This window comes from Equus asinus, chromosome 6 (assembly GCF_041296235.1).
Source record: "Equus asinus isolate D_3611 breed Donkey chromosome 6, EquAss-T2T_v2, whole genome shotgun sequence".
Classification (NCBI taxonomy): Eukaryota; Metazoa; Chordata; class Mammalia; order Perissodactyla; family Equidae; genus Equus; species Equus asinus.
In genome coordinates this window covers 58,097,353-58,123,053 of record NC_091795.1, presented here as the reverse complement: position 1 = coordinate 58,123,053, position 25,701 = coordinate 58,097,353, and the positions used below count along the sequence as shown (strand labels likewise).

General features: G+C 37.6%; 1 long non-coding RNA gene across 2 annotated transcripts in view; it reads right to left on the bottom strand.

Moving 5' to 3' along the window:
- LOC123286344 (uncharacterized) overlaps positions 1-15,204 on the bottom strand; it is an 81,514-nt gene extending 66,310 nt beyond the window's left edge. For both annotated transcript variants that reach the window (XR_011504293.1, XR_011504294.1), the window contains exon 1: positions 14,947-15,204. This is a non-coding gene — a long non-coding RNA (uncharacterized lncRNA). The remainder of the gene's footprint in view (positions 1-14,946) is intronic.
- Between the last annotated feature and the right edge of the window lie 10,497 nt (positions 15,205-25,701).

The window sequence follows — 25,701 nt, the reverse complement described above, 5'->3', positions numbered from 1 at the left end:
TTTCTTCCATCACTTTACCTTTGCCCCTGTGTAATTAATCTCTATAAGAGACGCTACTTTACATACAGAAAGCTTCAGAGAAGGTGCCCCTTGACTAGCACATAACAGCAGACCTGGATTTCTAGCTACCCAACTAACCGCTATATCACAGGCCCAGAAGACAGAACCACAAGATTCACGTAAATACAACATTAACCTTAGGTAAGATCTTCAGGCAATTTAGTGCATTGCAGCAGGTTTCAATAAAGGCCCTGCTGCCCCCTAGAGGGCATTCGGTGTATTCCTTGGGGAGTTTTTGGTTATCTCAAGGTTTAGGGGAAAAGAGGGTGGGGATTCTACTGGCATCTGGTGGGCAAGGGTTAGAGATTCTTATCTTTCTGAAATTCAACAGCAAGTCCCATACCACGAAGAACAGTAAGGCACTCCGTACGGCTCTTGAATGCCCCTAACAGCCACGTAAGTGAAAAACCTGCTTGCAGTTATCAGAGCCCAGAATCTAACTCCATTTTGCCAACACACAAAATATCTTTTGCAAAGTTTAATGCACACTGAATTTTCCAGGACTGTAATTACATTGTAAATCAAGGGGAAAAGTCTACTCTTTTGTCCAGAAATTTATCAAGAGTTCTACCCTTGGAAAAACTGTCCTTGACTGCAACGCTGCTCGCCGTATGCCAGTTGCCCACACAGCGCATCTGTGTCACTGTGCATGTGTAGCTGTGGCCCTCAGGATGCTAAGGTTAATTACAGGTACAAGCAACTGGCTACTTTAAGATATCTTCTGGTGTGGTCATCCCTGGGGATTTAGACATCAAATAAACAAGTGCTGGTTGTTATTTTTAGTTTAAATCACTTTCCTTTTATTTATTTTTTATTTCATTACAGTTAGGCATATATTTTTACTTTTTTAAATAGATTATATAATGAATACGATTTATTTCGAGATAGTATAGGGAGGTTCAAAATACTTGTTATAAAAAAATAAGGTTGAATCAAGGAGTGAAAAATCACTGATGAAGAAGAATATGACTTCAATTCCATTTAAACCCACGTGGATTTAAATCCTGGCTCTACCATGTGTAAGTGCTATGTCCTAGGGAAATGTTCTTAACTTCACTGACTCTGGATTTCCTCAGTTGTAAAATACAGCTATGACTACGGACCTCAGAAAGTTGCAGTAGAGATTAAATGAGATACTGAATGTCAAGTTCTGGCTTGAAACTGACTCTTTAAAAATAAGAAGCAGTAACCTTGACTTTGATTGTGTGTCCTTTGGAGGGACTTAGAGAGCATTTGTCTATTCATCTCACAGTTCAGCTGAAGAAGTCAGAACAAGAGAAGTTATCTAAATCTACAATTGCACGGTCACTCATCCAGGTCTCCATTACCATCTGAGAAATTCTGATTCATTTGATCTGGATTGGGGCCCAAGCATAGGTATGTTCTAAAAATTTTTCCCAGGTGATCTAATGAGCAGGTGTGAGAACCACTGCACCAGACCTACTCAACTGACGGGAGGAGCAGAAAACAGTAAGCAATCTGCAAATAGTTCAACATATGATCACATGGTTGGAAATACAGCATTCGTAGAATGTAATGAAATAATATATTTGAGAACATTCAGATATATTGCAATTGTATGGAGGATGATAAGAAGTTATTCTTTGTTCCAGCTTCTTCAAACATTTAGGTGAGAAAACAAAGTATCTTTGGAATGCTCCCACAGCAACTGATAACAATATACCACACAAGGGAGCATCTGCTAGTGTCCATTCTGGTCCAGTATTTATTAATTTCAATTTGATTAAATTCGGTCTCAGTGTAATCTCTCTCCTTCTTTCTCTGATGAAACTCCTAAAGCAATTCCCTGTTTCCCTTTCCTCTGTACTAAATTCAAATTAACTGACATTTTTTTTAAAACATCTTTTTTTAAAAATCTCCTTTTCTTGTTCTTAAGAAAGCAAAGTAACTTCCTAATGGGTATAATTAAAGCAAAAAAATATATATTTCTGAAAACATGCTTAGAGTTGATTTCTTAGCCATCAAGGATATAAATATAAAAACATTCTTCAGTTTGTGGCCAGATTGTTGCAGGAGCCCATTTCTTCCAGTCATCAGTTAAATGATAAACTCTGTCGGGTACTCAGGAAGCCAACAATGAGAAGCTAAATTTGTGTCTCCTAACAGATGTTTTCAGCCGGGAAAGCACTGATGCACTTCATGCAATCTTTTTCAGAGCAAATCATGGACTTTTTTCAAGCTCTGATCCATATTCACAGGCTTAGTAACTGAAATGTGAAGGAAAACAACGCCAGGAAGGAAGCCCAGACTGCGGGTAATGCTTTGTGGCACTGACTGGAGCCAGAAAGGAAAGCCGGATATCAGCCGTCTGTTTCCCATTCATCAGTGAGTTGTTTTGATTTGTTTTTAATCCAAGCAGATTCATTGGGGTACATGGAAAAGTGAGTACATACTATAGAGGAAGCCAACATACCCTATAGAGATGTTAGGACAGCACTGTCAACAGTAATCTCTTTAAGAACTTAGAGCAGAGTTAGCAATAAGTATTTTCAATCCGAAAAGTGGAGAAAGACAAAAGAGATTAGAAAATTCTGTGTCTATTCTATTCACAGTGTCTAAATTTTTTTAAAAAGGGGAGGGAGAGTTTTCTGTATTATCTGGTAACATCTAAGAGGTCCATAAAATGGTGCAGATCCCCAAAGCATAATTCCAGCAAAGCAGTCATTTCTTTCATGGTCTGTATTTCTCCACAGAGTTCAACCCAAAATGCTCCATCAATAAAATAGCATGCAAGAAACACTATTCTACCTCTCAAGAATTAAACTAGAACAAATATTTATGTGGTGATTTGGCCTGCAAATTTTCGGCTGGTGAAATAAACCATGGAAAAATACCTACAATGAATTGATTACAAGAATCTCTCAGGATTTAAAAGTACCTTCCACAAATTACTTCATCAATCTCCAGAAAATCCTGAAAGACTCCTATGCTCATTTTATAGAGAAGTAAAGTGAAACATACAGAGACAGGAGTTGGACTGGCATGGGTACTGTAAAATTTGATATGATTTTGTTAGTTTTGAGCCATGAATCTTCACGGTCCTTGAGTATCAGGCTTGAGGGACTTGGGTCTGTCTACATTGGCCATATTTCTGGCCAAATATGATGCTATTACATTTCTATAAGCAACTCATGGAGACTTTAGGTAAAGAGGCCTCTGATAAAGTCTCCGGAGATGTGATTTAGTGCTGCCTGTCTTAGATAATATTATTGTTTTCACATCTCTTCCTTCTAAATCATTCACTTTTGTGCCCTACAGGGCTATTTTTGGTATTCATTTTATGTATCTTGGTAGAATGAGGTGGAATATGAAACAAAAGGAGTAATCCAGTTTTCATGTTAATATATGCAAACTACCAATATGTTAATTTTACTTTACTCCCCTTGTGTAGATGCAGAAGCAAGGTCAAGAGAGTGATATGGTGAAGTGGTAGGGAGATGGACTTTGAAAGCACATGTGGACACGAGATCAATTCCCAGTATGTATTATCTCATGATCCTGGGAAAGGCCCACAGAAAGGTTTCTGTGCTATCTTATCCAGATCTTTTCTAGCCCTCCAGATGAGGTTCAATGAGTCACATTTATATAAGTGACTTACAAAATAGTGGGGGAAGCCTATTTGCTGAATATTGCTAGCAAAGAAGAAAATGAAAACACTTATTTCCCACATTTCCCCCTCCCATTGCCACATCCATGGTCTTGGCCAGGCTGGATGAGGTGTTCCTGACTCACCAGAGGATGGGTCCATCATGCGGATCCGCCCCTTTCCTATCCCAGGAGACCCAGTAGAACAGGGTTGCTTCTCAGGGTATCAGATAACAGGAATAAGATTAGCTTCTTACTGGTTTGCTTCCTCTAAAGTTGCTGTATCCAACGTTTATATCCCCTTGGCTATTTCCTCCTAGGGCTTAGTCAGAAGACTGGGAGTAGGCTGGAAAACTAATCCTTATTGGCTTATCTTCTGAATTTTATCCAGTGAGACAACATTTGGCAAATTTTGATATCAGAATGTTCTTGTTATGTCTAGCTAGCTAGAATAAAATTATCTGTACTTTACTACAAATTTTAAATTAAAATATATCCCTAACCACAAATATATCACTACTGCTTTTTAATTTTTCCAAGGGAATAAACATAACAGAATTCTGTGGGGAATTCCCTACACCATACACTAACATTTGCTTTCCTCTTTCCTCATGGGCTCTCTGTCCCAAGGAGGAGGATTATCAAAAACATGCGTTTAAGGGGCTGGCCCTGTGGCTGAGTGGTTAAGTTCATGCGCTCCGCTGCAGGCGGCCCAGTGTTTTGTTGGTTCAAATCCTGGGTGCAGACATGGCACTGCTCATCAAACCATGCTGAGGCAGCGTCCCACATGCCACAACTAGAAGGACCCACAATGAAGAATATACAACTATGTACTGGGGGGCTTTGGGGAGAAAAAGGAAAAATAAAATCTTTTAAAAAAAAAGAAAAACACGCGTTTAAGAAATGCACTAGAACACAAGTAATCTCTCAAAGCTTCAGTTTCTTCACCTGTGAAATGGAAAGAACAACACTGACTTCATAAGGTACTTATGAGGATGAAGTGAGTGGATGAATGTCAAGTTCTAAGTACAGTGGTGGACAGATAGTAAATACTCATTGTTAGCTTTTTCATCACCACCAGCATCACTCTGTGGATACCTTTGTTTTGCGTCTCCAGATCCATTTCCATCCTTCTGTGTATACCCTGCCCGTTGCCCCCTGGGGCTGATCTTGCCTCTGGCTTCAGATTTGGGTCCACCGCCAAGGAGCTCCGAAAGGAGATCAGAGGAAGGCTACCCCACATCCTCCTCACATCCTTGAAAATAAGACCTTTTCGAATTATTCTAATTTGAGTGTGCCACCTGTTTCCTAATGGGACTCTAACTTACAAATTCATCATTATATTCATTATCATCTTTGTCGGAAGGTTTAACATTATGAAGAAAAAATTGTATAGAAAATTACCTGAATTTATAAGTTTTCATCCACATATATCATTTGCAGGAAGAATCAAACTGAGTAAAATTTGCTCCTATTCAGACTCAATTATCACATAAGCCTAAATTTTCATCTCAGCGCAGGAAGAAATAAAGGTACTTTAACTGGCATTCAGGAAGGGTACAGTTTTCATAACTGTTGAAGATGAGATTTAACACAGGCCTTTAATCTGATAAGCATTCTGCCTTAATGGCTTCTTTTCAAATGCCTAATATGGCTATTTTCATTGTTCATTTTAAATGCTTGAAAGCAATGACAATTCATTTTCTCTGTATCTCGTTCAAAATATTGATACTACAAACCTTATAAAAGTCTGATTTTTTATTCTTTTACTTTTCAAAAGTATTTTCATTTGTTATAATATTTTTCTAAGAACATTTACCTATTGATACTATTATCCGTATGTTATCTGTCACGAAAAGAACAGTCCTGGATAAGGAATTAAGAGACTTAATTACCAGGTCTGACTCTTCTAGTTCATTGTCCATTGTTACATAGATTTCATCCTTAGGTGGCTTTCTTACCACGCTCTGCCTCAATGTTCCCATCTGTTTAAGAGGAAGATTTTATGGCATGCCTACCTCCTTGAGCTGTTTAAAAATTAGTATGAGATAATTAGGTGAAAGTACTTTGAATGTTACAACTGTCAGGACTTCTAAAATGTAATTTATCACGTGAACCAATTCTACATTATTTCTGTGAGGAAAACAACTATATTGTTTTCTATTTAAAAGCACATTGATGTAGGGGGCTGGCCAGGTGGCGCAGCCATTAAGTTCACACATTCTGCTTCAGCAGCCCACAGTTCACCGGTTTAGATCCTGGGTGCAGACATGGCACCTCTTGGCAAGCCATGCTGTGGTAGGCATCCCATATATAAAGTAGAGGAAGATGAGCACAGGTGTTAGCTCAGGGCCAGTCTTCCTCAGCAAAAAAAAAAAAAAAAAAAAGAGGATTGGCAGCAGATGTTAGCTCAGGGATAATCTTCCTCAAAAAAATTAATTAATTAAAAAAATAAAAAGTAAAAGTACAGTGATGTAGTTCATGTATCTGAATGAATAGGAAGAAGAAATGAATTAAACACATGTAATCTGACAATTTTTGTGGGACCTGCTTAGTTCATCTCTAAAAAAGAGTTTTGCTAAAAGTTATCCATTACAGCTAAAGCTGCAGGGTAAATTTTCTTAATTCCTGTTTCTGATTTCTCATTGTTTACAAGAAAAAAACCAAAGAAGATACAGACAGGTCAGCCTGAAAGATCAGAGATTTTTAAAAAGTGGTACTTCAATGGAACAGAACTAAAACGCTTTTCTCTACAATTGGTCCACCTGAATGTACATTTGAGGGTACAGTATATTTCAGTAAACAGAATCAGAGAAAAGTGTGCCTAATTTTGGCTTTGGTTGGAACATGAGTGTCAACTCATATGGAAGACAAATATATACATTATATTTACAAGTTCACAAATACAAGCATGAACTTAACATATATTTGGGTTCAAATCACAAATACAAATACATGCTATTGACCTCTATAAGCCTTGATTGCCTCATTCATTCAAAGTAAGTGCGTTCATTTTGGACCTACTATGTGCCAGGCACTGATTTAAGAGCCAGAAATTCTGCACTAAATCTTTATCTACCTGATAAAGTCCTTAGATATGTGGAGACTACATTCTAATGGTGGACAACAGAAAAATAAACTAATGGAAAAGATAATTTCAGATAGTGCTCAGGGCTATGAAGAAATTGGACAGGGGTGATGTAATCAACAGTGTCTGGCTAGAGTGATTAATTAAGATTGGCTGGCCATCAGAAAAGCACCTCTAAGGAAGTGACATCTGGCTTGAGATGTGCATGAAAAGACAGAGCCAACTAGAGGAAGATTGGGAGGCAGGAGATTCCAGGCAGAGGGAATAATCAAAAAGAAAAAAAAAGCACAAAAACCTGGAGGCAGGACTTGGCATGGGCAGGGAAAGACGACTAGCGTGAACTGGGGGCCAGAGGAAACTACAGGAGATGAGAAAGGCAGGCAGGGGAACACTGGTCGGGGGCCTTGTGAACCCAAATAAGGGCTTTGCATATTATTTAAGTGCAAATGTCAGCCATTAAAATGTTTTAAGGAGATAAATGGCATCCATTCATTCATTCATTTACTCATTCAATATTTATTTAGCACCATCAATATGCCAGGCATTGATCTAGGCTGAGAATTTTGTAACTACAGACAAAAATCCCTGTCCCTGACTTATAGAATGTCCCTCTAATTGCCATGGAGAGGATCATCCACATAGGAACAACACTGGAAACTTTTGGGAGCCTTGAGGAGTAATTCAGACAAAAGATAGATGGTGGTGGTTTGACTAGGGTAGGGATTGAGGCAATGATTTTTATCTAAATCATAGGTTCCCTGTGAGCATTATATCATCTAACATTATGCTGCCTTATAGCAAATGCTCAAAAAATTATAAACACTAATGTTACAGAGCAGCAGAGGGGATCATTTCAAACTTCACTGAGTGTAGGGGTGAGAAACTACCACCATTCACTGGTTCCAGAAGAGAGGAAGAGAAGCTGCAAATAACTGGCTATTTATTAAAAGCTACTCGCATGGCTAAGATATGGGTAAGAGGTGACAACAGGGACTCTTCCCACATGAAGAGTGATCTCTGAGCACCATTTATTTTTCTCTGGATGAGGGAATACGATAGGGTGGAGGAATGGAAACAGATATAAAGACTCGAGTGATGTGATCCCTAATGGCATCCCAAAACTGTTTTAAAACACTTATTGTGGACACTGAAAACATTATACGATCATTTCCAAGTTGTTGTTTAGAAAAATGAAATAGCAGTTAGGGTTTTGTTTTCGTTTTGCTTTAGATCTCTTCAGTTGACAGATATAGATAAACACACGCATAGATATATACACATGTATACGCATGTTGTACGTGTTTATTGCTGAACCATAACAAGTAAGTTGTAGATTCTACCCACTCACCTCCAAAATGCTTCAGCCTGGATATCCTAAGAATAATGACATGCTCCCACATACCCACAATAGTATCATCAACACAAAACATCATCACTAATATCACTAACATATAGCCCATATTAAATTTTCCCGTTATCCCAAAAGTGATTTTACAGAATTTTTTAAAAAATCCAAGATCCAGTTAAATTTCCACATGGCGTTCAGTGGTTAAATTTATTTTAGCTCTTCCTAATGATTATCTTTGAATAAATTATTACACTGAAGTTTACAAAGTGCTGATCTTAAAATTACATCATTCCTTCTATATTTATTTACTGTTTTTTTAAAATAATTATCCTTACATTTATTTTAACCTATAGAAACATAGCAAAATATATTTTAAGTGTCAAGAAAATCTAAAGAAATGAATACAATTGATTTTTCTAACAAGGAAGATCTGTGTTAAGCATCTGATCGTTATGCTTTACTCGGTATACCATTTTTTCTGTTTTCATTTCAGGGAGCAGAACGTCAATTTTCTTTTAAGGGAGCCACACAGTCCTGTCCGTGTGGTTTGAGAAGGAGAGGCATTTCCTTTGCCTCACCTTCAGGATAGAAACCCATAACCCATGCTTGAGGTATTAGAAAATTCTATTCCTTTAGCCACAGAGCAAGGATGGGTACATGACCCAAGTCAGACAAGACAGTATCAATTCTAGGATTTTGTTTGGACTATTAGAAAGATGTTTTCTTTCTCTGGCACTATTGTATGTAGGGTAATTAAGTCTTGAAAATTCATAATTACTGCATGAAAACAGTTGGCCTGAAAAAAACAGCAAAGGAAAGCATTTGCAAGGCAAGAGATGGACAAAGAAAAGGGGACTGTTGAGGTCCTCGGTCAAGCCCTTGGACCCACCACTCCTGGAGTGGGTCTACCTCTGGACCTTCAGCCCAATTAACCAATAAATTAATTCCCTTTACAGCAAAAACCACCTTGAGTTGGGTTTCTGTCTTTTGCAGCTGAATCTTCCTGGCTCAGAGCACATTTCTTAAACTTTATAGCGTTTAGACTAGAATAGGCTTTGGGGCAATCTCCTGAGTTCATAGATTAAGAAACTACGGTCCAGAGGAGTTCTGCAAATTGGGAGATTGCACAGCTAGTTGCAGAGCTACTACTAAAAACCAGGTGTCTAGACTCTCTGTTTAGTGCTCTCTTCTACTTCTTGCAATTTGGCTTCAGGGTATATTCTGTGTGAACCATGAAAGCTATGCACTGGTTAACTAGATTTTACTAAGCTTTGTGTAAGCAAATCAAAGAAATCAGATGACAAAAGTGTTCTTCTGAAAATAATAGATCTAGTGTTTTATTTGAGCTTACTAACTCCTATAACTATTGATGTCTTTAACATCTCAGTGACAGTCAAGTTCAAAAATCCTCCAACCCAAGAAAGTATAGACTACCACAATGTCATTCGTGCCACTGGATTTCCTTGGAGATGAAATCACTTTATAATAAGGTGACTATTCTACTACTATTTTCTATGATTGCTATCTGCAAATATATTCTGTTCTACAGAGAATTAAAACTTAATGAAACTACGGTTTATTAGCTATTAACTACATGACTGATCTAGATATTTGCTGTTTTAAGCAGAAGAAAAAAACAGAGTACATTTTAAAGTTTCATGTAGTATTGTTTTTAAAAAATCTGTGATGATTACAATTATAATTCCACAAATATATCGTATTTCTCCTTTTTCCCCCAGGTCACTTATTTGAAATATACATTTTATGCATGCTGACGTCATTTTCTCTTGTTAATTTTCCTAAGAACATTACAGAAAACCATAATATCCTGAAATACACATACACAATCCAGAATCTGGAAATCCAGTATTTTTGTCAGACTCAAGAAATAACACCATTTCTTCCTATCTGCACTAGGGAACAATATGAAAATGGCCATTTATTTTGTTTTGTCGTTTTCCTGAGCAGGCTACCCACAGGGTACTTAAATAGTTGATTTTCTCTTTTGCCATCTCTCTAGGTTAACAACAAAAATATATTCAGCTACCAAGAAACTAAATAGGTTATTTATGTTTCACTTGTCAAATCTATATTTCCCAAATATCCCCTGAGCCAGATTTGAGGAGGAGGTAAAGCTAAGGTGGGGGATATTTCATACATATTTAATTTGTACTGTAAAAAGGTGCAATTCTTTTTTTTTTCCCCTGTTAGTTCTGCTGGGCCTCCGCAATGTCAGCAATAATGGCATCATTGTGCTTTGAATTGTTTTTGTGGAATCCCACAGGGTCAAATGGGCAAACTGAATGACTTTAATTTTCCAGTAGGAGATTGTGGCATTCTAGCTCATCCATATAAAAAAAAGTCTCCGCCTTTCTGCCCACAGCTCCCTCATTCCTAAATCATACGACATGTGCAATATTTACGCGGATGACAGGTCCCTGGAATAAGACCTGACCATTCTCCTCTATCTTAAGTTTTCCCATCATTTCCTTAAGCCGACCACCAAGAACTTCTTTATCTAGAGAAAAGTAATATTAGAATATCTGAAGGATAATAAATTCAGCTTAATTAGATGCTTTTTGTTATATGAGTGCTTGAGGGGCAATAGCTCCATGCCAGAGTTTGTTTACTTCTTCCCCATTTTCAACACAAGCCAGCTTCTCTACCTCTTATCCCAGTGCTGCCTTCTCTGCTTATTTCTACACTCAGTTTTGTCTCACAATATTCAACTACAGGAAAGGAGAAGAAGGTTGCTGTTATATTCTTTCTGATGAATAACATTTTAATCATATGTTGATGAATCAGACAAAACGTGAACTCTGGCAATGCCAACTCTACCAAACCAAAAAAATCCATCAGCTACTCACAATTAAAAAGGTATAGGCTTCCACTGATGGCAATATATTGAGCTAGGCATCCTGACAATGCTCCCACTGAGAACTGAAAACGTCTTGGATGAAATAATTTTAAAGCATCTTTTTAAGTGCATTTAATGGTCAACAAGAATCAAAAGACTCCTCTGAAACCAAAATCTTGGTGAAAATAGAACCCAGAGAGTTAAACAAAGCACTGAGGCTGGCTTTGCTTTAGCGTCTTTGCCAATTCCTATTGATTTGTAGCTTTCACGTTCTATAGGTGGGAGTAGAGAAGTGAAAGTGGCAAGAGAGTTTAGGAACCTCCAAAAGTGGAGAGACTAACAGAAGATTCCCATGCTTAACTAGTACCCTAAAACACCCAGCAGTGTAATGATGACCAGAAATAAATCTATGTCCCTTCTTAAGGGGGAAGCATGGAAAATACCTGTCTCAAATGTTGGCACTGGGTTGGGGCAGGAGGCGAACCTGCTTTGAAATGCATGATCATAGCCAGCCGTTATGATGGTAGGTAGCAAAAACCTTTGATCCCAGAATTTAGTTCAAACTAATCCCAGGAGGCTAATACTCTAAGGTGCCTAACAAAAGCAGTAGGAAATGCATTCTGGAGCACCAACGTTTGACCCAGATGTCAAAAGATTCCAAGAAATAAATTTGCCAGGAATATAAATACAGTCAATAATCACAGAACTAGTGAGGAAATAAGAAGCCATGAGCAAAAACCAGTGGAAACCACAGCCGTTAGAATCAAAACTGTAAAGACCCAGATATTAATCACATAACTAAAAACTAATATGTTTCATATGTTCTAACAGGGACCTGAAAATAAGAATGAGCAGTAAGAGCATGTAAGATTTCCAAAACAATTTTGAAAAGGAACCAAAAAGAACATCTAAAACTAAAAATTGTAGGGCCTGCCCTCATGGCCAAGTGGTTAAAGTTCCACACTCCACTTCAGTGGCCCAGGTTTGGATCCAGGCCACGGGTTTGCTCCACTCACCAGCCATGCTGTGGCAGCATCCCACACACAAAAAAAAAAAAAACAATAGAGAAGGATTGGCACAGATATTAGCTGAGGGCTAATCCTCCTCAAGCAAAAAGAAAACAGGAGGATTGGCAATGGATGTTAGTTCAGGGTGAATCTTCCTCAGCAGAACCCAATGCAAAAATTGGCTCTAAAAGAGAAAGGAATCCCTTAGCAACAGACTCAATTCTGCTTTTCTTCCACACACATCCCACAATCTGGAGATGAGTACAGTGTGTTCTTTGTTATCTGGCCCAGGCTCAACTCTGCACCCAGGACTGGACTAAGACTGTGCTCCAGTCAAGTTGAACTACCTACAGTCTGCAAATTCCAAGCCATCCTTTGCTGCTGGTCTTTGCCTGAGCTGTTGTTTCTGTCTGAAACTCCCTTTCCTCCTTATCCACCTCCTTCCTTCTTCCTCCTTCCCGGGATTTCTGCTCATTTATCGTGATGTAACTCAGGTGTGGCCTATTCCCAGCGATCTCTGTAACTTCCCCCACCTGACTCCCATCTTGAGCAAAGGTCTGTTCAGGTGTATCCTCAATTGAATGAGTTGAGTCTATGCCTCTCTGAGAGCTTTTATCACTTGCATTATAGCTATTTCTTGGCTGCTGCTTCTAGCAGACTGAGAGCTTCTCAGGACAGTGACTGCGACTTTTGATCTTTTGATTCCATGCAGTTCTTCAAGACCTACCACAATGTTTAAATATGAGAGTTCATATCAAGGTATTCAATAATAAATGAACACAATTTATCTTGATATTATTAGCCATTTAATTCATTCATCTCAGAGTTTTAGTCAACAAGCAATTTTCTTCTTGATTTCTCCGTAATGTTTTGATGAGGAAAGAATATGTCCACATCAGAATGGAATGTCTAGTTTGATTAGTTGCCTACTGTAAACTTGAAATTTGTCATTTGGGCTTTTACATCGATATCTTATGAATGTGGTAAGACTGAATGAGTTATCTTGATCCAATTCCTAAAGGCCAGATCCAGGACCACAGTAAACTGACCAAGATAAATGCTGCCTGTTGAGGGTTTGGGTAGCCAGTCAGATAGCCTTTCTTTACATAAATATCTCCACCTGGAGTCCCCTTCCTTCCAGAAAAGTCCTCACTGCACTTTTCAAAGTGAACAGGAAGGAACATAAGAAAAATTAGGTTTCTTCTTTATATTGCAAATATTTACATTCTAGTTGATTTGAGAAGCCCAAAGTAGCGGATAAAGGCAGGTTTCAGTGTCAGGTAAACTTGAGCTCATTTTGGATGACCCTTATTAACTGGGTGTCCTTAAGGAAGTTTCATAGCCTTTTGAGCATATTTTTTATTTCTAAATTGGACAACAATTTCTACTTCACTTAGTGTGGGAATTCCACACGAACATTTGTCCCATTGCCTCATACCAAATAGGCCCTGGGTTGGCTCACCATCGATCCCTGCTGCAGCATGAGCATTCTACAGCCTCCTCCACTGAAGTACATGCATTTCTTCCACGCTAAATTACAAGCTTGTTGTGGGCAAGCACTACATCATGTTAATTTCACATAGTATGATACTCTGCACATAATCAAAGCTCAATAAATTTTGGTGAATTCCCATACTTACAACTTCTTTTCCAAGTAAGCATATGCAGGAAACTACTTTTTAACAACCTGAATCTTGTTTCTACATTGATAGTGAACATGTAAGGAGCACTTGATGACCCAGAGCTGTATTTCAGAATCGAGTTCACCTCACAGACTCCACATGGCTGGTGTTGCTTCTTGGCCTTCTGGCATGTACATCCACATTCTCCATCCACCACTTCTGCCTATGCTCAAGCAGGGTGGGTCTCCAGACGTCTCTTGCTTTCCTGGATATCAGCTGTTCTGCCTCATCTTCTTCCCTATCTTTCCCTCAACCCATCTCTACTTTATTTACTCCCCATAAATAAAATATTAAATGTTATCTAAACAAAATATTCTCTTCTACAACATGCCTTTGGGCATACTGTTTCCTCAATGTGACCTACTATTTTTCCATTTCTTTGCCTGGAAAATCCCTATTCACTCTCCAGGTCCCAGCTAAAATGTTTCTTTTTCCATGAAGTATTTTCTGATTCCCCTTGACAGTTTCTCAGGTTTTCCTCTGGACCCCATTGTATCCTACATTTTTTTATTGATTTGAATCCTATTTGAATGTAATTATCCGTTTCTACATCTATATCCCTATATCTTTGCAGATAATAGCCATGTCTTATTCTTCGCAGAAGCCTCTGGATCTAGCACAACTTTTGACATACAGCACTTGTTCAATAAATGTGGAAGAAAAAATGGATGACTCTTTCAGGCATGAAATCTCCCACAGATCCACCCTTGCATCCATACTTCTCAGGTCCTGCCAGATTCTTATTTCTGCTCTTATTTCTGTACGTCTGCAGAACTTATGTCTCCTCTTTTGCTCTGATTGCCTCCCCAAACCTCTGGACTGCACTCCATCAGTGCTTGTCTCTCACCTTATCCATCTATTCTACAGCCACTTAGAGTTTCATCACACCTCCAGGTATGCTATTTTATTAAATTGAGCAGCAAAACTCTATTACCTTTAGCTTTACAAAAAAACAAAGCAAAACAAAACAAAATCACATAGGCAATTTGTAAGCAGAGCAGAGTAATTCTCCAAAGTTCATTTCTCAAGCATGCACAAGATCCTCTCCTGGGGGCTGGAAGCCTCACCACACTGCCTTAGTGTCATAGGGCCAATCTAGGAGTGTTACAGAGCCCCTGCTTATCCACTCCTAAAAATAAAAGACTGTCGGAGAAAGCTCTTTAAGCTTTAGTCCCACACTGAGCCTTTAATTGTATGAGGGCTGCAGTGCAGCTCCACACACTGAGGGAGGCTTTCCACACCAGGACAGATGCAAACAAGAAGGACATTAAAACAAAAAAGCTACTTATCCTACTTACGATTTCCTGTATTCCCTCAGCGATTGTTAATTATCGGAAGATTTGTGTTTGGAGAAGCCATCTCTTCAGCAGCCGCGCTGTCTCCTCGTTCTCCATCCTGAAGTCAAGAAGTGGCACACACTCAGGTCATAAGATAATCCAACGGTCCAGCATTCCATTCCAGGGTTCTCTTGCCCATAAAGGAGAAAGCTGTGGCAGGGAAAACCCACATTCAAATCCAAATACTTCATCCTGTAATAGTGGATAGAACATGGGTGAAAAAATAGGGAAACAAAGACTGTAAAGGGTTCCAAGCTGGAAGGCTGTTTATTTACATTTCTCTTGCTTGGTTTCCTGCCTTTGTTCCTTCATCGTTTCCCAAATTGTTTTTGGAAATTCCAACATTTCCACGTTCCATATTTCCATATTCTAAGAGGGAACCACTTTCATTTTACCAAAAAATAAGGGCCTGGGTTGTATAGTTTTTCTCCAGGAAAGGTTTATTTTAGAGAAGGTGGTATCGTGGGAGGAAACAGGTAAATTTTAGAGGCACCAGAAAGAGCTTCCTGCTCCTGGAATGACTTTCTCCTCCTCATTAATGGTAGGAAATGTTTGATTCCGTAATGTAAAATTTCCTAAAGAGGAAATATCAGAAAGAAACACAGTGGTATAATAACTTCATACTCTCTAATATAAATAGTTGCTGACAGAGACTTCCTTCAGAATAGATGTTTAAAGAGATGGAAGTTATTAATTAGAACATGAGGAATCAGAATTTGCCAACCCAAAATGTGTCTCTTTGGCTTAATTATTTTTAAGCAAAAGACTCAGAAAGAAACTTTGATCTTCCCCCTAACTGCCTAAAAGAATTTAAGATAAAAGGCCTGTCCCCAGGACAGGCCATCATGATAGATAACTCTGGGTATCAATAGACTCTGAGGGTCCTTGCGAAACCCATTCTTACCTACGAAACATTTGCTTTTTCACCTCCATGTAAATTGCCTTCCTCCCCTTTGAAGTCTCAAGCCACTACCCCTAACATCCTCCTCTGTCTTTAGCTGAAGATGGTATTGAAGGTGCTGACTTCAGCCATTTTGGTGAGTTACTCAGTTTTCCTGGGTTTCTCCCATGTTTACATGTTATTAAATTTGTTTCATTTTCTCCTGTTACTCTGTCTCACGTCAGTTTAATTCTTAGGGCAACCAGTAGCCCCTAGAGGGTAGAGGAATATGCCTTCCTCCCCTACAACAGAGATGAGGGGATCAAAAGAAAGGACACACTTTCCAGAGAGTGGCCTCCAAAAATTAACCACAGCACTGTGCTGAAAAGTTCATGGGTAGCAATATTCAAGGACCTGGTTTAGGACACTATTTTCCTGGTTCTGCAAATCAAAGGATATTAAAATATAAATAAATAAATAAAATTTTGATAAAACAATGAATATAATTTTTTATTTGGAAAGATAAACATAAAAGGGAAGAGTATTTCTTTTTCTCCTGTAACTATCACTAGTTTCCCACAATCCCAATGGCTAGAGCAAGAAGAAATAAATTTCAGTTACAGCAAGAACTTCAGAATGATTTACAAAGAAGCACTGCCAAATATAATCATTGTACATTCTGATGAACAAGTGAGAAAAATTCTGGAATTTTCTTCAATAGAAAATGTTAAGAGGACAATATATTCTCAGTTGATAAGCTCCTTTTTGGGAAAAACTGCACACAGGGAGAAAAATCAAGTGATTTAAGATTTCTTTTCTGTCTCCGTACAATATATCTTGAAAACCTCCACCTCACGCTTTTAGCATTATAAAAAAGGAATTAAAATTCTCCTTTCCATTGTTTAATATTTTACTTTTTTCATGACTTTCTTCATATTCTACTTTTTTATTGTGAAGATTACTGTAAAGTAATCACTTGCAGTACAGCAGTTATACTCAGATTTTAATGTGTAAAAGAAAGAATTGAGGGACTTATCTAAGAAAGAGATTCTGAGGCTCCATGACTGGATAGTTTAATTTTAAGACATTCTGGAACGGTCCATAAGTCTGCATTTCATTAGTTATCCAAGTGATTCTCTTGCACATGGTCAATAGAATCCACTTTGAAAGACTGAACCCAGCCGTACGGATTCCTCTCAACTGCTTAGAACATCTTCCTTGATGATTACAGTTCAAAGGGATGGCTCCCAAGTCTTTGAGAAAGACATTTCAGGGTTGTTGATGACTTACGTCTCAAAGCGGAAGAGAAATAACGTACAATTGCCAGTATCTAAAGTAAATGTTCTAAGAAAAGGGAAGTCATGGGCCTATAGTCAGGAGGAAGCCTAAGTTAGTCAAGCTGAAGGGAACAGTAATGTCGGAGTCTTGGTCACTCCTGCTTCCCTTCTTGCCTCTGCCCTCGCTCTTTGCCTCTCTACTCTGACAAGGACCCAACTCCACTCATCTGAACAAGACTCTTAGGTTCCCCTCCTTTTTTAAGTCTCATGCTTTAGTGATGTGGCCTGGAGCTTCCATTGCGGTTTCCCAGCTCCCATTAATTCTCCTTAGCAGAGAAAATCTCCAAAAGTGGAATATGCCTATTCAAAGTGAAAATGAATAATACTGTTAATGATGAGTGCTTTACCAGCAGATCTTTAACCTTCATACAGTTGAGTAAATTAAACTTGGAGAGTTTCTAATGAAGAAAATTTGAAAGCTAATGTATTATATGCTGCCTAAAACTGCTGATTCTGTGACAATAGCAGACAATCATTCTCTGTTGGCACTACTCAGTGTCTGCAGTAAGAGACAGACCATGCTCTTCATATAATCACCATAATGTCTAGAATAAATGGAGGCTATTTTAATGATGATGAATGTAACTTTTCTTGCAGCTCCTTCAAAGAAGATAAAAATTTTTGAGATTATTGCAAAATAATATTTAAACAGTTACATAACATTCTCGGCAGGGTGAGAGGTTGGAGGCAGGAGGTTCAAATGCCAACTGGCTGCTGAAAGAATGAGAAAAAAATCAAACTATTATAAACCACCTAGGCAGCCATGACCATCAAGGAGACCTCAGTGAACAAAGAACAGTCCAATTTTTCAAAATATCTTGGTGCTTTTCTCCTTTCACTGGAGGTTTCTTCCTTGCAGAAAGCTAATAAAATGATTATAATTTGAGATTGAGATGAATTATCAATTCATCAGAGTGTATGCTTCGTGTGATATACTTGTCCTAATGGTATGTGCTTTCTAATTAGGGAGCTATTCTCAAGGCAGGAAAAAATTCATTTTCTCAATAAAAATATCTTACACCCAAGATATGGTGCCTTAAAAAACTTAATGAGCTCTGAGGCTGACATTACAGCAATTAAAATATGAGTGTAAAACTAAGTCTGTCTTGTTGAACAATCTGGATGATTGGAGACATCTCCCTTATCGCATGGAACATAGGTCACATTTTATATTATTTGCAAGAATCTGCAATTTACCTCAAGAGAAAACAAAGCTAATTTTCATAAAGTGACAATGAGTCTCTCCAGCTCTGGTTGATATACAAATATTGTTTTCACTTAGGAAGTGAATATTTCTTGCAATGGGACAACAGGAGTTTTACAGAAGTCTGGTGAATTTTGAGGAGGCAGTTTTACAACTTAGATTACAAGTGATTATGCCTATTTAGTGATTAATGGGACAGAATTGACTTTTTCCAAAAACTGGACAATAGAATTCTTGAATCAGTAAGCTTTCTCAGTGGATGATTTCACCTGAGTTTGAGACAAACTAGGTAAGCACATCGACTTTTCCACACGTCAACTCAATAAACATTTTCCAAAGCTGCAGAGTTGGCCTTAATCCATAATTGTCTTTAATTCCACCCTGCCCCTCATACTTACATGTCTAATCTGCCAGCAAGACCCATTGACAGTGCCCTCAAAATGTATCCTGAATCTGTCTAGTTCTCTCCAGTGTCTCTGGCACCAGTCTAATCCAAACCACCATCATTTCTAACCCAGCTTACACTAATAATTTCTTTATAGACTTCTCTGTTCCTTTTCTTGTCCATTCCCTTATAATCCATTCTCCACTCAACAGTCACAGTGATTGTTTTACATGCATAAGTCAGATCACACGTCACTACCCTGCTTAACACCTTCTAAAAGTTCCCCTTTGCATTTAGAATAAAATCTTCTTATCAGGGTCTGTTATATCCCACATGATCTGACCCCTGCCCACTTCCCCAGTCTTATATTGTACCATTCTTTTTTCATTTCTCACTTCACCTGATTCATACTGACCTTCTTTTAATTTCTGAACATCTAAGTATGTTCCTCCCTCAGAACTTTTGCCCAATCCACAACAGGATATCCCTTTCCCATCATTCAAGTCTTGGAGCAAATGTTTCCTTCCTAAGTAGTTATTCCCTAATGACCTTGTGTTCTGAAATAGCCCACTCCCTCCATTATATAGACACACTTCAAGAAACATTCCATCACTGGGTTTTGTTTTTTTCCCCATCAAAGCATGAATCATTACCTCTTGATAAATAAATGAAAAGCAATAGGATATATTGGAGAATATGAGGAAGCTGTTAGGTTTAAAACTAATCTGGCCTGAACTTGTGTTTCCAGGAAGGCCTGACATGGCCTGTTGGGCATGCATTGTACATCTGCTTTAAACATTTACAATGTCCCAAAGACAAGAATGATGCCCTTCAAGGTAGAGATGTAGCTTCCCACACTCACATCGGCATTTCTTTAAGGATAAGCACCTCTTCCCGGAAACTAAGGATTAATTACTGACCTGCTACACTCACCTTGTGATCACTGACCTGCTGTGCTGGCAAGCTATCTTGTGACTGTTGTAAAAGGGACATTCTTGTCATATGTGATGTGTGCTCTTTGTTCCAAGATAGCATATAACTCTATACACCCCACTTCTTTGGTGTGTGCTTCCTTCCTTGGGGAAGGAAGACCCAAGGCTATAGTCCTCAGACTCAGCTCATAATAAACTCACCCCAAATTTTGATTTATAGATTGATGATGGATTGTTTATGTCAACAATCTAATAATATTGTTTATTTGTTTGCTTTCTTGTTTGACTTTTGTCCTCCATTAAATCGTAGGATCCATAAAGTCAGCTAATGTGTCTTAGTCACAAATATTCTAAGTGCCTAAAATATGACCAGGCCCATAGTGGGCATTCAATATATACGTAAAGACTAAATTAATGAACTTGGCCTAATAGGAAATAGGGAGTCAAAAGAAATTATTCAGAAAAGAAGTGTCATGTTAATGTTAATCTGAAAGCCTATCTCCCTAAAGATGTGGTGTTGAGAGGCAATAGAGAGATTAAGAACCCCGGACTTTGGAGCCAGAAAAGTCTGAGTTCAAGTTCTAGTTCTGACACATGCTAGTTATTGACCTTGTAACAAGCTGTTAAACCTCCCTAAGACTCAATTTCATCATTTGTAGTATGAAGATAATATCGTTTCATTGGATTACTGAGTAACTAGTAGTATATAAAGTATTTAGCACAAAGTCTCACAGTAAGAGCTTGGAAATTATATTATTATTATTCCACTTTTTTAATGTTTCCAACGTTTTTTCCTACCTTAACCATCATTAAGCAATGTTAACAACCAATCTTTAAGAGTTCATTGTATACTTATTGTTGAGATGATGGTGAAAAAGGAGTGAATAGTAGAGGAGAAGTAAGAGGAAGGCTTTGGAAAAGTCTAAACTAAAATTCTGTTTCAGAAATCACTGCCAGCTTTAAGAAGCCTTCCAAGAGCAGTGGACCTAACCTTTACTTAAAGGAGTTTCAGGCAAAGCACCTGAGTTTGTGTGTCCCCTCAGTCTCTTCCTCATGCTGAGAAAACCATTGCGCCATCAATTCTCTCTTAACATGTTGACAGTTTATTGTATGGGACTGTTAAGGGAGTAACCAGGGCAGGGACAGAGAGAGGTAAATGACAGTACACTCTTTATGGTAAAACCAGAAGTAATTGCTCCCCAACGCAAAGAGAGGCCCATGTGGAGGTGGAATGAATTGAGAAAACCCTTACCAAAATATTTTTTTAAAAGCAGAAAAAAGAAAACCAAAAGCTTTAGGTTTTCTATTGGAAGCAGTTCCAATTTGTAACCTGAAAGGAGGTTACATAAGAATCATAACTATGAGTTAATTATACAAAAGACAGATTTAATGGTGGTAAGCAGTTCAATTGATGCTTTCTTACTACCAACTTGCCAACACCATTCTTCCTGATAGAGGATCTATAACCTGACAGTGATGGAGGATAAGGGCCCTCAAAGCTTAGCTCCCTCAGTGCTGGTTGCCATGACTACAACCTCAAGAACCCTTCATTTCACAACTAAGCAAAGTCTGCAGGTTTTGAATCAGAATTAGCTTATTTCATTTTCATTTGAGTCAGATCTAACTAAATTCTTGCATGCCTTGTCTGAAACAATAGTTTTGCTCTTTATATCACATCATTTTTTATTACATAAAAACAAATCACCCCCCCCCCATTCACTTCCAAGAGTTTGTTATAGTGGCAGGTCCCAGAAACTGAGGAAATACATCATTGTATGTCCCGTAAGCCTTAATTGCTTAAAATCAACAACGATTTTCAGACCAACCTAGATATAGGTTATAGTATCAAAAGTACACATTTTGTACAAAATTACTCAAAAAATACAGATTGTGCTTTTATATCTAAATTGAAAAATGACAACTAAATATTTTTCCCAGAAGATCTAAAGATTCTTTTAAAATCTAATCAAAAAAGACTTTTTAATTTCAATTATTTTTGCCTCTATTGGGTATGCAAGACACCAATCAGAATAGAAAAATACTTTTTATTTGTCCATAAAAGTAAAAATAAGCACAAGAAATCTAGTATTGTCAGCCCTCAGCCCTTACTCAGTACTATAGCTGTCCCACCAGCTTAAAGTGTCATAACTTTGTTAATCTCATGGGCAAATAAAATTAATGAGTCACTAAGATATTCTCAAACAATTGTTCCCAGTACAGCAGGAAGAGGGGATACACTGTATTATTTTAAAGTCAAAAATCTATGGCTTTATTTATTCATCATATATTTAACACTTTTTATTGATCACTTACTATGTGCCAGGCACTGAGCTGAATCCTGGGTATATAAAGACACAGTTCTTTTCCTAAAGAAGCATACAGTCTATTATAGAAATTGACCAGTAAACAAAGAACTACATGTGATAATGACTGAAATAAGGCTTGAGGAGGAAGATACAGCAACAGCCCGGCATATAAGCACTTTCCATCTAGGACTTTGCACAAGGAGTGTTTAGGCTGATTCCTGAAGGGGGAGTAGGAATTTGACCAGTGAATGAGCAGCAGAGGTCTACTTCAGAGTAAGAAGTGTGAGCACAGCCAAGAGGTGTGAAGCAGCACAATGTGCTCACCGCTAGGGGCACCAAGTGATATGAGTGGAAACGCAGCTAGAGAACTGGACAAGATGCCAGGTCAAAAAGGGCCTTGTGTGCACACAAATATGAATGCTGTGGACTAGCCAATGGAGAAACATTGGAAGGTTTTAAGCATTCGTGTAATGGTATCTGATTTGTGTTTGGAACCACAATTCTTGGTGTAGTGGGTAAGACATCATGGTAGATAAATTGAAGAAGGATAAGCCTAGAGCCAAGGAGACCTTTTGAGGTGTTATTACAATAATCTGTGTGAGAGGTGATAACGACAAATTCAGATGGAGATGGAGGGGAGGGGAAAAATGCCAGAAATGTTCAAGAAATGTGATGGATAGGACTAAGGCTAATAAGATACAGGGAGCAAAAGAAAAGGAAGCTATGGGCAACACCTTGGCTGTTGCGTTTTAGTGTTTCAGTGAATGATGGTACCATTAGTTGTGCATTATAGGTGTAATTATGAGCTCATTTAGGACAACGTGAACTTGAGATGTGAGGGAAGTAAAGGTATAATCTTGGATCTTAGTAGGAAAGTTTGATCCAGAGACACATGTGTAGGTGTTATCAAATGTAGCTGGTACTGAACTGCAGGTAGAACCACCAGAAAGAATAAGCAAAGAAACAAATGATGGCCAAAGACAGAAGCATGGGGTCCACAGACATTAAGGAAGTCAGAAGAGAAAGAGGATGAAGCTAAGGTTAGATAAAGCAGTTAAGAGAAAAAACTAAGGTTAAAAACTGAGAAAAAAAGCCATGGAAGCAGTTGGTACTCACATTCAGGATATCTCAAAGCCGCTAAGCCACTATTGGTAATTGTGACCTGCACATGTCTTCACAGCGTTCTCACACTAAACACACTGCAAAGTAGCATGTCATTTACCATCCAAAGAGGCAAACACAGTTTATATCTCAGCCTCGCACCATGGGTCTGAAATCTTTGCACTAAAATAGCAACTCCAAGCTTGACAACTGCTGAGCCAGTGTACTTTATTAGGTCCAGCAGCAGGCTAGAACTGTGGGCACCTGCATTCCAGTCTTATTTATGATACAAAAAGCTTTATACTAACACATAACTCCTCTGTTACCTGCATTCTCTGTAAATATCTTTTCATTCTTTAGAGACCCCAGAAAATAGACAGCTGACATGTCAAGAAGTGTTATTAGGATTCTGCTGGTAAAAACTCTAGTTAAAGAGTCGTAAGAGTGTTGTGACTAATTAACTGGAACAATAATAGTATGGAACATATTTATCCACTGATAATTTGCATGCCACTCTTCCATCCTAACTATTTCTTTTCCCACAGAAATACTTTAGATAATGATAACAATTAATAAGAATAATAAGAGGAAGAAGAAAAAGGTAGTAGTCTCCAAACTGAAGCAGTGCATGATTCAAGTCCTCCACTAAATACAAACCTCTTGTTCAGGCATTTGACACTCTACCCTCTATTACCTTTTTCCTTTTCACTACATTTATTTCTCATCACTTTCTACCTAAATCTTTCAACCCATGACAAGCCAATCTATTCTTTATTTCTCCCCTACTAAAGCTTCTCTTCTTTGTACACATTCTTTGGGTAGATTATCTCTTCTGTTTGGATTCTCTACCCACTGGGTCAGTCAACTTTCCAACAGAAAGTCAAAAACATAAAATAGACCACATGTATCAGTCAGGATTTACTAGGTTATGCTGAGGTAACAAATAGCCCCATCATTTCAGCAGCTTACAACTTCAAAGGTACATTTCTCACCTGGACTGAATTTCTATCATGGTTTGGCTGGGGGTCTGCTACATGAACTTTTCTCTCTGAATCCAGGTGAGCAGTCTCTATTTGGTGTATTGTCCATCACAGCAGCCAAGGAAAGAAAATCTTACAAAAAAGCAAAAGTGTTTCTTAAAATTCTTGCCTGAAAGAGACATTCATTTAGCCAAATGAGACATTCATTTACATGGCCAAACTGATTTCATCATGGCAGGAAAGTATGTTTCACCCAAGGAGTGATGTGTTTATAGCAAAAAGAAATTCAACTTACCATACATCTTATCTTTGACATTTTCCTTGCTCTTCTTTTAGGGTTTCATTTTCCCTTGTCTAACCTAACCTACTTGCTCTTTCAAGAGGCCTCATAATTGTCTCTCATATTCCTTCTCTTTTTACTACTGAAGCTAAAAAAATCTTGTCATATGCTTCTTTGAGAATTGTATTTGCTACTTTACAAATTACCAGGTCATATGGTTTTTCTGAATTTTTATTAGTGTATAGACATGTTTTCCATTTTGATTTGTAAGTTGAGTTCATATATTAATTATATTTAGCCCTTGTCCATCACAAAGTTTTATAAATTGTTGGTTTAATTTTAAATTCATAAATAAAATTTTAGGGTATTTAGTTTTAAATATTTTTAGTTAGTCATGTATTTTAAATGAGCCAAAATAAGTCATTTTCTTAATGGTTTCTATCTTTGTTATTAAGTTAGAAAATCCTCAAACTCAAGATCACACAGATAGCTACTTGCATTTTCTTCTAGTAATTTTGTGGTTTTACTTTTACATTCAAATCTTTAACATATCTGGAATTTATTTTAACATGTATTATGAAATAGAGAACTAATTTTATTTTTTCTCCAGATAGCAGCTCCTGTCCAATACTATCAATCTATTTCCCCACCAATTTGGCCCATATTCATCATACAATAAATCCTGATACATATTTAAATATGGCCATGACTTGTATTCTATTTCACTAATCTGTCTATTCATTCCTAGCATTATTATGACTTTACAATATATGTTAATATTTGATAGGAAAAGTATTCTTAGCATTTAAAAAAAGTTTGTTTATATCATACTCATTCATTCAAAATAAACTTTAGAATCATTTTATCATCACCAAATTAACCCACATGAATTTATATTATGAATTAAGTTTATAGATTTATTTGGAGAATGGGCAAGTTAAAAATATTAAGCTTCATATTTCAAGGTATGTCTTTCTAATTATTAGTCTTTCCTTCAAGTCTTTTATAGTTTTCTTTGAACCAGCTCTTTACATATATTAGTAGCTCCTTACCCCAGATACTCCAAATGTTTGTCCTATTTTGATCAAGCACTTTTGTTTGCTGTTGTTGTTGCTGCTGCTGCTATTTTTTACCATTATATTTTCTAATAGAGTTACCATCATACTTTTAATAGATTTTTTTGTATATCAGAAAGCTATTAATTTTATATACATAGTAACTCATTTATTAAGCATAATGATTTTTGCTGTGAAGCAAAGACATTTATTCTTTCAATCTTATTGCATTGGCTATGATGTTTAAGAAGCATTT